The sequence below is a fragment of the Nyctereutes procyonoides genome, unplaced genomic scaffold (genome assembly GCF_905146905.1).
Source record: "Nyctereutes procyonoides isolate TBG_1078 unplaced genomic scaffold, NYPRO_anot_genome, whole genome shotgun sequence".
In the NCBI taxonomy this organism is placed as follows: domain Eukaryota; kingdom Metazoa; phylum Chordata; class Mammalia; order Carnivora; family Canidae; genus Nyctereutes; species Nyctereutes procyonoides.
In genome coordinates this window covers 47025997-47037109 of record NW_026575049.1, presented here as the reverse complement: position 1 = coordinate 47037109, position 11113 = coordinate 47025997, and the positions used below count along the sequence as shown (strand labels likewise).

The following is an 11113-nucleotide window of genomic DNA, read 5'->3' as shown; positions in this document are numbered from 1 at the left end:
AAGGGAGTAGTTCTGTGAAGATCTGAATGAGGGTGGTCAGGGTGAGAATGAAATGAAGGCCATGGTAGCATGGAAATATTCTGGGTGGGGTAGATAAAAATAGTAGACAATTGCACAATGGGCCAGGCTTTCTTCCAAGTGCTTTAGCATGTAAACTCATGATAATTTTGTGATGCAGGAACAGTTGTTATTCCCATCTGACAAACTGGACAACTGAGGCACAGAGAGGTTCCATAACTGTCCTAAAGTTACCCAGATATTATGTAGTGGAACTGGGAATTCTGGTTTCACAGTAACCACTACTCCATATGACATCTCAACTTCTTTGGAGAAATTGAATCTATGAGTTCTAACAACTGATTTGATGGCTGGGAACATGAGGGCCTTGGGAGGCTTTGTGTGACTGGGAAATGATGGTACCATTAACCAAAGTAAAGAAGCAAGGAGAAGAGGAATTAGTTAACTGGAAGAAGAATGAGATTTGGCTTAGATATGCCAAGTACAACCCAAGGAGGAGAGCCAGCAGAAAATGAGTCAGGCTGAGATGGGGGAAAAGGTCTGGATTTGGGTATACATTTCAAGGTAATATGCTTAGAGGGGAGATTCTTGTGAATTCCAGAATGATTGCTGACCACAGGGCCACTTGGTGTACTAGAAGCAAGGACAGAGTGGTTGGAGAGAGCAAGGATAAGGGAGCTGGATAAATACTTGGGAAGACAGGTCTGGCTCTTTAATCTGATCACACATAAAATCCAAAAGAGGAAGGAGTCACTGACCTCTACACAGAATGAGCATGTGGCTGGAGTAGAGAGAATGGAGACCCCAGTTCAGAAATTGGAATTCCCAGCATGAGGGGAAATATATCAAAGGCAAGAGGAAGAAGATTGGGAAAAAGAAATAAGGCTGGCAGGAACAAACTCTTACCAAGTGACCGGGATACAAGTCTAGGGTATAGACTGGGATGCCCCAAGATGTTTACCTGCAACCCAGAAAACCAGCAAACTCTATGAACCAAAGAATCTGACCCTAATAGAGGTGGACCAGGGAGATGGCTGTCCTGCTGGTGTGTAGGTTGTGCCCAGTGCCCAGGTTGTAATGGTCTGCTCAGTCTGTTAGGTCTGCAATGAAGCAGAACCCTCTTCAAACTCCCTTCACCCCTTCAGGTAAGCTGGGCCCCCACTATCACAGTCTGGTATGGGGAGCAGCTCATCATGGGGCGAGGTCAAGGCCAAGACTGGTGGAAGTAAGAGTTTAATGGGAATCAGTAAGACCACAGAGAAAGAATAAGTGTGTACAAAGGGAAAAGAAAAACGCTGGGGCAGAGCTTTGCAGATCACTTATTTTAGGGCAAATGAAGAGAAGAACCGTTGAAGCAGATTGAGGGATAGTCAGCCATGGCTCAGTCAGGACCCATGAAGTTTATTTAAAACAAAGACACCACACATGAGAGTCACATAGGAAGCCTGTGACCCAAACAGTATAAAAAAGTGTTAAACGTCAACAGATGATTTTTTCTGTTTAAGGTCAGTACCTACCAGGCAGAGGCCCCCATTCTGGTACAGATCCATATCACAGCTAGTAACTAAAAATTTTCCTGCAGCACCTGGGTGGCTTAGTGGTTGAGTGTCTGCCTTTGGCTCCAGGTCGTGATCCCAGGATTCCGGGATCCAGTCCCGCATCAGGCTCTGGCAGGAAGCCTGCTTCTCCCTCTGCCTATGTTTCTGCCTCTCTCTCTCTCTCTCTCTCTCTCTCTCTCTCTGTGTGTGTGTGTGTCTCATGAATAAATAAATAGAATCTTAAAATAAGAAAATTTTCCCTTTCTCTTTCTATATTGCATAAAGGTACAGCTTAAGCCAGAAGTAAAGGAACAACAACAACAAAAAGCCACAGCAAAACTGACCACAACGTCCCCTGTCACTGACAGAGAAAAAACACATTATGAGGACATTATTATGTACTTGGCAATAACTGTGAAATGAAAAAGGAACCTCAAAAGACTGTGGAAAAAGCAGAGGTGAACAGGGTGGTAGCAAGCAGAGAACATTTAGTGAGGAGGCAGGGCGTGATGATTTGGTGAATCAGAAAGAACTAGTTACTACATTGGCTGGGTGGGGGTGAGTGAACTGCTGGAGCCCAGGAGGAAATAGCCTGTATATGAATGAATAAATGAATGAATGAATGTGGTATCCATGAGGTAGATTAAACCAGCCTGCCCCAGCTGGTTTGGCATTAATTGACAGTCCAATCTCTTTTTTAAAAAATTTTAAAATTTTTATTTCATTTTTTTCATTTTTATTCATGAAAGATACACAGAGAGAGGCAGAGACACAGGCAGAGGGAGAAGCAGGCTCCATGCAGGGAGCCCGATGTGGAACTCGATCCCAGGACCCCAGGATCACACCCTGAGCCAAAGGCAGATGCTCAACTGCTGAGCCACCCAGGCATCCCAACAGTCCAATCTTAACAGGTGACACTGAGGTGTTGAGGAGCAAGACCTACTGCAACAAGCGCATGTACCAGGTTTCTTCTATCATTGCCTATGGAATATAGCGGGGTTGTTTCAGAAAACCTGGCAGGGCCATTGAAGAGGTATTTGATTGGCGCGGAACTGATTCAAGTACAATGCTAGTACATACAAGCTATTCGTCAGCTTTCATGAAACATTTATTGGAAGGATAGCAGATACACAGCAGGAAAATCCTGAATTGAAGTGAGGAGAAGTGGGGAGATGAGAGAAGGGAAATGTACCAATGAGAGGGCTGTAAGTAGGGACAGAGGAGGGTCAACGTCGTGTTGAACTCAAGAGGTGGGTTCACTCTGAGCCTCATTGGAGTACTGTGAGATGACTTGGCAGCAGCATTTCAAACTAACAGTTGAAATGAAAAAAGTAATTACTTGCATCCTTGTTTTCAGTAGTCTTTGCCTTCACTTAACCAAATTCATATGGTGACCCTGTACTTTGAACTTTCTGCTGTTACCCTAATATATACTCAAATCAACAATAAAAACATTTTTTAGTTCCCCATAGCCATTTTTGTTTGACATTTTGTTTCCTGATTATAAAAGCAGTATAAACTCATTTTCATTGGAAAACAGAACAAAGAAGAAAACTGAAGTCACCCACAATCCATCATCCATAACCACTGTCATGGCTGTTGTCTTTCCATTTGGTGTTTATTTCTATATACTGTTTTCCCTTGATGAGATTTCCTTATAAGATTATGCTGAATTCTCACATTTTGTCTTGCTTTTACACTTAAGATTCTATCGTGAACATTTTCTTTTTCGTGAAGTAGTATTTGAAAACATTTTTGATGACTACCTGACATTCCACCATAGGATTATACCCTAATTTATTTAACCATTCTCTTGTTAATGTACAATTGGGCTGTTCCCAGTTTTTCACTAGTATAAAAACAACAAAACTGTTTCAATGCTTTTGCATTTTCCAAATATAATAGGTTTTTGGAAGACTTTTTTCAGAACAGCTTTATTGAGATATAATTCACATACTATACAACTCACCCATTTAAAGTGTACAAATCAATGCTTTTTAGCTTTTTTTTTTTTTTTAAAGATTTTCTTTATTCATTCATGAGAGATACACAGAGAGAGGCAGCAACATAGGCAGAGGGAGAAGCAGGCTCCCTAGTGGGAACCCCTTGCAAAACTTGATCCCAGGACTCCAGGATCACGACCTAAGCCAAAGGCAGATGCTCAGCCACTGAGCCACCTGGGTGTCCTGATGGTTTTAGTATAGTCACAGATTTGCACTGTTTCATTCTATCTGTACCAAATCGAGAGATTCTGTTCAGCTCTGGATTAGCAACCATTGGCCTTTAGCCAAGTTCCAGAGACACAAAGCTAGTAAGCCTTATTCTTATAAACCATTCCATCCTCAGAGGTTTTTCTCAATATAAAACTGAGCCTCTTCCAAATGACACACCTGCTGCCTTCGTGTTTTCTTTTTACATGCTAATTTATACCCTTAACTTTCTTACTGGCACAGTTTCACTAGGGACAGTTTGGAATGCAGTGGCCAATTTGGGGAAATTTTGACATGAGTGAGGCTGTTCATTTGAGAAGTGCCTTAGAACAAAAAGAAGAAAGAAACTTTCTTAAGGAAATTGACTCGTTTGTCCAAAAGAGAGAATATTCTGTTTAATGGTAGAAACATCGCCTTCTTTGTTTTCATACTTCAAGAATTAATGAGACCTCATGCTTTGATTTATGGCTTGATAAAGTTGTCAAGGAGTCAAGTTTTGTCATAACCAACTACATATCACTCTCTTTTGTGTGTATATATCTAAAATTGATTTTTTCTCTATCTAAGCTTTCTTTCCTTTCCTTGCAAAGGGAACATAATTAGCTTTTTACGAGAACAATTTTATATTTGTCTGAAGTTGGTTCCCTCATGTTTTTTCTGTTTCTTTTCTTCTCTCTTCCTTCTCTTGGGATACTTTAAAGATTAATTAACTTTAAAGAAGCAGTCAGTGGTTGATGTGCTCACTTGAAGAATATAGTCCAGATAGGCAGTCAAAAGTATCTAAAAGCAAGAAAAAAGTTATTAAACTATGTTTCTTCTTATTGACACTGAAACAGTATGTTTATACAGTTGCCTGCATAACAGCTGTGAGATAAGAACAAAAGCCTTTAATTTTAAGATAAAAGAATAATTTTTGTTATAGCTTTTTTTCTAAAGATTTTATTTATTTATTCATGAGAGACACACACACACACACAGAGAAAGAGAGAGAGAGAGAGAGAGAGAGAGAGAGAGAGAGAGAGGCAGAGACATAGGCAGAGGGAGAAGCAGGCTCCATGCAGGGAGCCCGACGTGTCATGGCTTTAAAAATTAGTTTACCACATAAAAATGTCAGCCCAACAGTTTGATTTGTTTAAGACCAGAGTTAAATTTCTTGTGATTCAAACTTCTTAAAAATGTTTATACTGGTTTTATGAATTAATTTAATTACCACCATTTCTACAACTTGCTTTAAGTAAAAAGTTATATTATAAAATTATATTCAACTAAATGGAATGATAATGAATGTTCAAAGGTTTAATTTTATGAAATTCTTGCAATACTGCAAATGATAGGGATTTAATGTATTAGCTATGTTATATTTCCAGATTTTTAAACTAACTTTAAAACCTTAAGCAAATCATTAATTGAATTAGTAAATAATCTTTGGATGCACAGGTAGTCTCTAAAAGAAGAAACAGGGGAGGAGGGCGGGGGGTGGGGGTGAATGGGTGACGGGCACGGAGGGGGACACTTGACGGGATGAGCACTGGGTGTTATTCTGTATGTTGGTAAATTGAACACCAATAAAAATTAATTTATTAAAAAAATAATAATAAATAAAAGAAGAAACAGACAAGGGTGCTCCAGTGGCTCAGTTGGTTAAGCCTCTGGCTTTAGCTCAGTTCATAATTTCAGGTCCTGGGGTGGAGCCCTGCATTAGGCTCCCTGCTCAGTGGGGAATCTGCTGTTCCCTCTGTCCCTCTCCCTGCTTGTTCTCTCTCTCTCTCTCAAATAAATATTTTTTAAAAATAAAAAAAATAGAAGAAACACATACAAAACATTGGTCACTAAACATAATATTTTTATCTTTATTGCTTAAATTGACAATAGATTAACAAAATATGCAAATACATTTAGATGATACAGACACACAATTTATTTTTGCCTCCTCAAATTTGTTAAAATTAAATGAAATAAATAGAATTAAATGAAATAAATTTGTTTCTTCTTAAGAAGAAACAAATAGCTAAACAGCACTTGTTTTTCAATTCTCTAGTTTTGTGTCTGAAGAAAAGGTTACCTTGATTAAGTGTGACAATATAAATGTTTAATTACACTAGATACAATATTATTTTTTAAAGTTTTTTTCTTTTTAAGAGTTTATTCATTTATTTCAGATAGAGAGAGCATGTGAATGAACAGAGACAGAGGCAGAGGGAGGGAGAAGCAGACTCCCAGCAGAGTAGGGAGCCCAAGCGAGGTTCAATCCCAGGACCCAGAGATCGCAACCTGAGTCGAAGGCAGACACTTAACCATCTGAGCCACCCAAATGCCCCTAATAATATTTTAAAATATAAATAGACACAATGATAATGATAATGCATATGCTTTTCTGTTTTTTAAGGAAGTTATAGTTTATTTAGGTGGTAAATTTATTATATTTACTTTATTATTGTTAATTATATTTTATTTTATTTTTTTTTAATTTTTATTTATTTATGATAGTTACACACACAGAGAGAGAGAGAGAGGCAGAGACATAGGCAGAGGGAGAAGCAGGCTCCATGCACCGGGAGCCCAATGTGGGATTCGATCCTGGGTCTCCAGGATCGCGCCCGGGGCCAAAGGCAGGCACCAAACCGCTGCGCCACCCAGGGATCCCTGTTAATTATATTTTAAAACTATAGTAAAAGACTTCGAGTGAATACTTGAATATTTGCATATTTATATATGAATGTGAGAATGAATACATATAAAGATGTAACAATAAGTCCTTTACTGCAGACCATTATGTAATAATATACAAAAGGAGTAATAGAATTTGGATCTTTTTTCCTACAAAATGTTGTTTTATGTACAGATCAATAGAGGTCACCAAATTATTCTGCTCAATTTAGTGCTTCCTGATGTAGTCTTAAATCGTTTTTTAAGAGTCCCTCCTGGAATGCATGGGTGGCTCAGCAGTTTAGTGCCTGCCTTCAGCCCAGGGTGTGATCCTGGGATGGAGTCCCACATCAGGCTCCCTGCATGGAGCCTGCTTCTGCCTGTGTCTCTGCCTTTCTCTCTCTCTGGGTCTCTCATGAATAAATAAATAAAATCTTTAAAAGAAAAAAAAGAGTCCCTCCTTTTGGGGTGCCTGGTTGGCTCAGTCAGGAAAGCATATGACTCTTGATCTTAAGGTTGTAAGTTCAACCCCTATTGGGTAGAGAGTTTACTTAAAACTAAAATCTTAAAAAAAAAAATCCTTCTAAAAAAAAGGTAAATTCCTAGCAATTTTTCATTACTGTGTTTTTACAACTTTGCTGTAAATTGTTAGCCTTTAGTTATTTATTAATCTGCCTCTTTTAATGATTCTTGATGTTACCTTATCTAAATTCAAGCCTCAAATTCTGAATAATAAAACTGGTAAGATGCCTTATGATGAACTATCTTTCAGGTTCCTAAAAAACTACTAGGTAAGAGAAAGAGTTGCTACATTCCTCTGCAAAAGAAAGGAAAATAGGAATAATCAAGTTTGCCTAAAATTGTCCAAATTGTACTTAATTGGAAACCTATATGAGAATTCCTTTTTTTTTGACAAATTTAGGATTAAAAAAACCCTAATAATAAAAAGAGAATTTATCTTCTTAGGCAAATTATCCTTAAGTAAAATATGTTTCTTAAATACATGTATGTATATGACTGTACTTTCTAGGATTGTATATTTTTTGAATTTTTATTTGTAAAACATGCTTCTGTATAATAAGCCCAAAGACTGGTACAATAATTATCTATTGAAATGTGTTTTCTAGGATTCTAGATTCATAATTTGTATTTCCCTTTTTGTTTTTTTTGTTTGTTTTTAAGATGTTATTTATTTATTTATTCATGAGAGACACAGAGAGAGAGGCAGAGACCTAGGCAGAGGGAGAAGCAGGCCCCCTGAGGGCAGCCTGATGTGGAACTTGATCCCAGGACCCCAGGATCATGACCTCAACCAAAGCAGACACTCAGCCACTGAGCCACCCAGGTGCCCCTCCCTTTTTGTTCATGCAAAGTTTGAATAGACACTAGCAATATGAACTCAAATACCTGGTAATTTTCAGAGATCTATTGCTTATTTCAGCATTTCTCCAAGTAACCAAAACATAGATGCCTTGTTTGAAAATGTGACAGGAAAAAAAAAAAAAAAAAGAAAAGAAAAGAAAAAAAAATATGATGGCAATAGCAAAATGTGTAAAAGATTCAATTATTTTGTTTTAAGGTCTCCAGTAAACATAATGGTTCCCATGCTATTACAGACTCTTTTTTTTTTTTTAGATTCTTCTGTTGATGGAAAATGTTCATCACTTTTCAGCTAGTCACCACCTATTCTTTATACAAAATTGTATTGCCCTTTCCATCACTGCAACACTAACATAGCCACCATCCTTCCTTTCCATGAAAAAAAAAAAAAAAAAAAAAAAGAACTCTGTGATGACTTAATTCCTACCAGGGAACTCTCCTTGTCCCTTACATACCTCGTAGAGACTTCTTTGTGTATCCCTGACATAATTTTGTAATTGTCTATGCTCAAACTAAAAATTGCCTAACAGGTGAGGCTATCACAGACTCAAATTTACCCTGGAAATAGAAGCTTCTCACAGAAATTAAATCAGTTCAGTGACCATGTGAATTGCTCTTGCCCTAGCCTGCCAACAAACAAATGATAAAATATTTGGACTGATAGTAGATATTATTTGGGTTAGTCTATGATTTCAAAATACCTTAGAAACAAAGAAATACCCTGACCACTACAGGAATCCTTATCAAATGGACTATGAAAGAAAAAACCTTGAAATGTTTTGCTAAAACCTAAAGAGACAGCCACAATAAAAGGGATAATTTAACAAAAATCCTTCATGGTGTTACAATAGCTGAGAGAAATTAGCTGTGGTATAGAGCCAGCATTACTGGGGTAATTTTAAGAAGTATTGCGAATGTATCTAACATACATGCTATTTGTCAAATATTTATAGCTCATCCCTTCATTTCCTTCGGGACTTTACTCAAATATAACCTCATGAGTGAGGTCTTGCCTGACTACCTTATATGAAATAAGAAACTTCTCCTTCCGCACCCTGTTTTGTATTACTTTATACCAGTTTGTCTATGGCTTTTCTTTCCCAATATAATGTAATCTCTGGGAGGTTCTTTGTTCTACTTAGTCTCATTTTATTCTCTGCCTGGAGATGTCTAGTACATAATGGGCACGGAAATAGTGTTTATTAAATAAATAAAATATACCTTCCTAAAATGTATTGCACTTAGCAGCTTTCATTTAGTCATTCAACAAATAGTACCTTTTATCTTTTAGTCACTATGCTGTGATCTGATGATGAACAGTGAGTAACCTCTGCCTTCAGTCTAGTTAGAGGCAAATGACAAGTAAATTGGCCATTTAAAGCACAGTATAATAAAGGCTGTGATAGGTGGAAGTACTAGACCCTGTGGGACCATGTAGCAGTCTCACGTAACCCAGACTTAAGGGAATCAAGGAAGAATTCCTGCAGGAAGTACAGCTCTAAGACATAAAAGACAAGGAGCTAATCCAGGTGGGAAATTAGGAGAGTCACGAGTGTTTCCACTCTTGGAAAAGGGTGAACAGTGAGAGGAGACGTTGCCAGACTGAAGACTCACCCTCCCCAAAGGCATGGATTCGTTCATGTGTTCAAGTCTTTGCATGTGTTGTTCCCTCTGCTGGGAATGGCTGGAATGCCACCTATTTACCGCGCACTTCTGCATCTTGAAAACCTTTTGGCTGTGTGGCTTCTCTTGCCTCCCATAAGCCAAAATAATCACTTTCTCCTTTGTCCCATCTCTATAACCAGTGAGTGTTTCCTCTGTTCCAGCCCTTGGCAATGTTTTTCTTCAATGCTAGATGGAATTCCTTAGAGAACAGAAAATATGTCTTTGTATCATTCGGCACTGGAACGTAAAGGGCCTGGTACAGACTAAGGCACTCACTAAATATTTGTTGAATGGATGAGTGAATAATTAGTTCTGCTTCTGAAGGTCATTTCCTGATTCTATTACTTTGAGGAGTAATGACTGGAAAATCCATGACTATCCTACATCAAAAAAAGAATGACTGCAGAGTGAAAGCTAATATAAATATAGACATCGATAGATCTACTGGTATATCTATTTTGTCTATCTATCTACCTATCTATCTCTCATCTCTCTATTTATCCATCTGTTCATTCATCTGTCCATCCATCCATCCATCCATCCATCCATCCATCCATTATTCATGTACTACTCTTGCTTAATTAGTAAAAGAGGTGAAGAACTACAAATATGTCTTACCCCATAAACTTGTTAATATATGCCTTCAATTAGCTCTGTGAAAACATCTGTGTTCTGTGAGATGGGGCTTGTATTCAGGATATTTATTAGGGGTCACTTTTCTTTCTTCTTTTTTTATTTTTTAAATTTTTTTAGATACTAATTTTTTTTTAATTTTTATTTATTTATGATAGTCATACAGAGAGAGAGAGGCAGAGACACAGGCAGAGGGAGAAGCAGGCTCCATGCACCGGGAGTCCGACGTGGGATTCGATCCCGGGTCTCCAGGATCGCGCCCTGGGCCAAAGGAAGGCACCAAACCGCTGCGCCACCCAGGGATCCCTCTTTCTTCTTTTTTCAGAAGATTTTATTATTTATTTGAGAGAGAGAGAGAGCACACTTGAGCATGAGCAGAGGGGAGGGGCAGAGAGTGAGAGGGAGAAACAGATTCCTCACTCTGCAGAGAGCCCTACTCGGGGCTGGATCTGAGGACCCTGAGATCCTGACCTGAGCGGAAGGCAGATGCTTAGCCTACTGAGCTACCAGGCATCCCAGAGATAACCTTTCTGATGGAGGTGAGACTCCCCAAAGCCTCAGGAAACACCATGGGGAGTCCTTGAGTGCACATAGGACCTCAACTGGAGTTGTCTCACAGGGACCTGAAATACATCAAGAATGCTATCAGTTTATCAGTAGTTGGATGGAAGGGTGTGTTTAGGGAAACCCTGAAAGGACAGCTAGAGGTTAATTCTGAGCAACCAGGGCAGCAAGTCCTTCCCTGAAGTAAGATCTCTGTGTCTACTGCAGGATTATTTTATAACTCCCAGTCACAGTTTCAAATGAGGTAGATTATGTTCAAATTTCCCTAACAATGTGTCTATTTAAAAAGGTGTGGAAAGCAATAAAGACGGATGATGGAAATCAGTATATTGGAAATAGACTACAAACACATTTTTCTCAGAGACGTTATTAGAATTTAAAGCATTGCTGTGTAGCTTCCTTTCTTAAAGTTTCATGGTCAATATTTTTATCCCAGAATTTTGGTTTATTTTATCCCAA

General features: G+C 38.4%; 1 long non-coding RNA gene across 1 annotated transcript in view; it reads right to left on the bottom strand.

Moving 5' to 3' along the window:
* Positions 1-3537: 3537 nt before the first annotated feature.
* The window catches only part of LOC129511836 (uncharacterized), a 132213-nt gene continuing 124637 nt past the window's right edge, over positions 3538-11113 (bottom strand). Inside the window, exon 4 of the long non-coding RNA XR_008664919.1 lies at positions 3538-4546. This is a non-coding gene — a long non-coding RNA (uncharacterized LOC129511836). The remainder of the gene's footprint in view (positions 4547-11113) is intronic.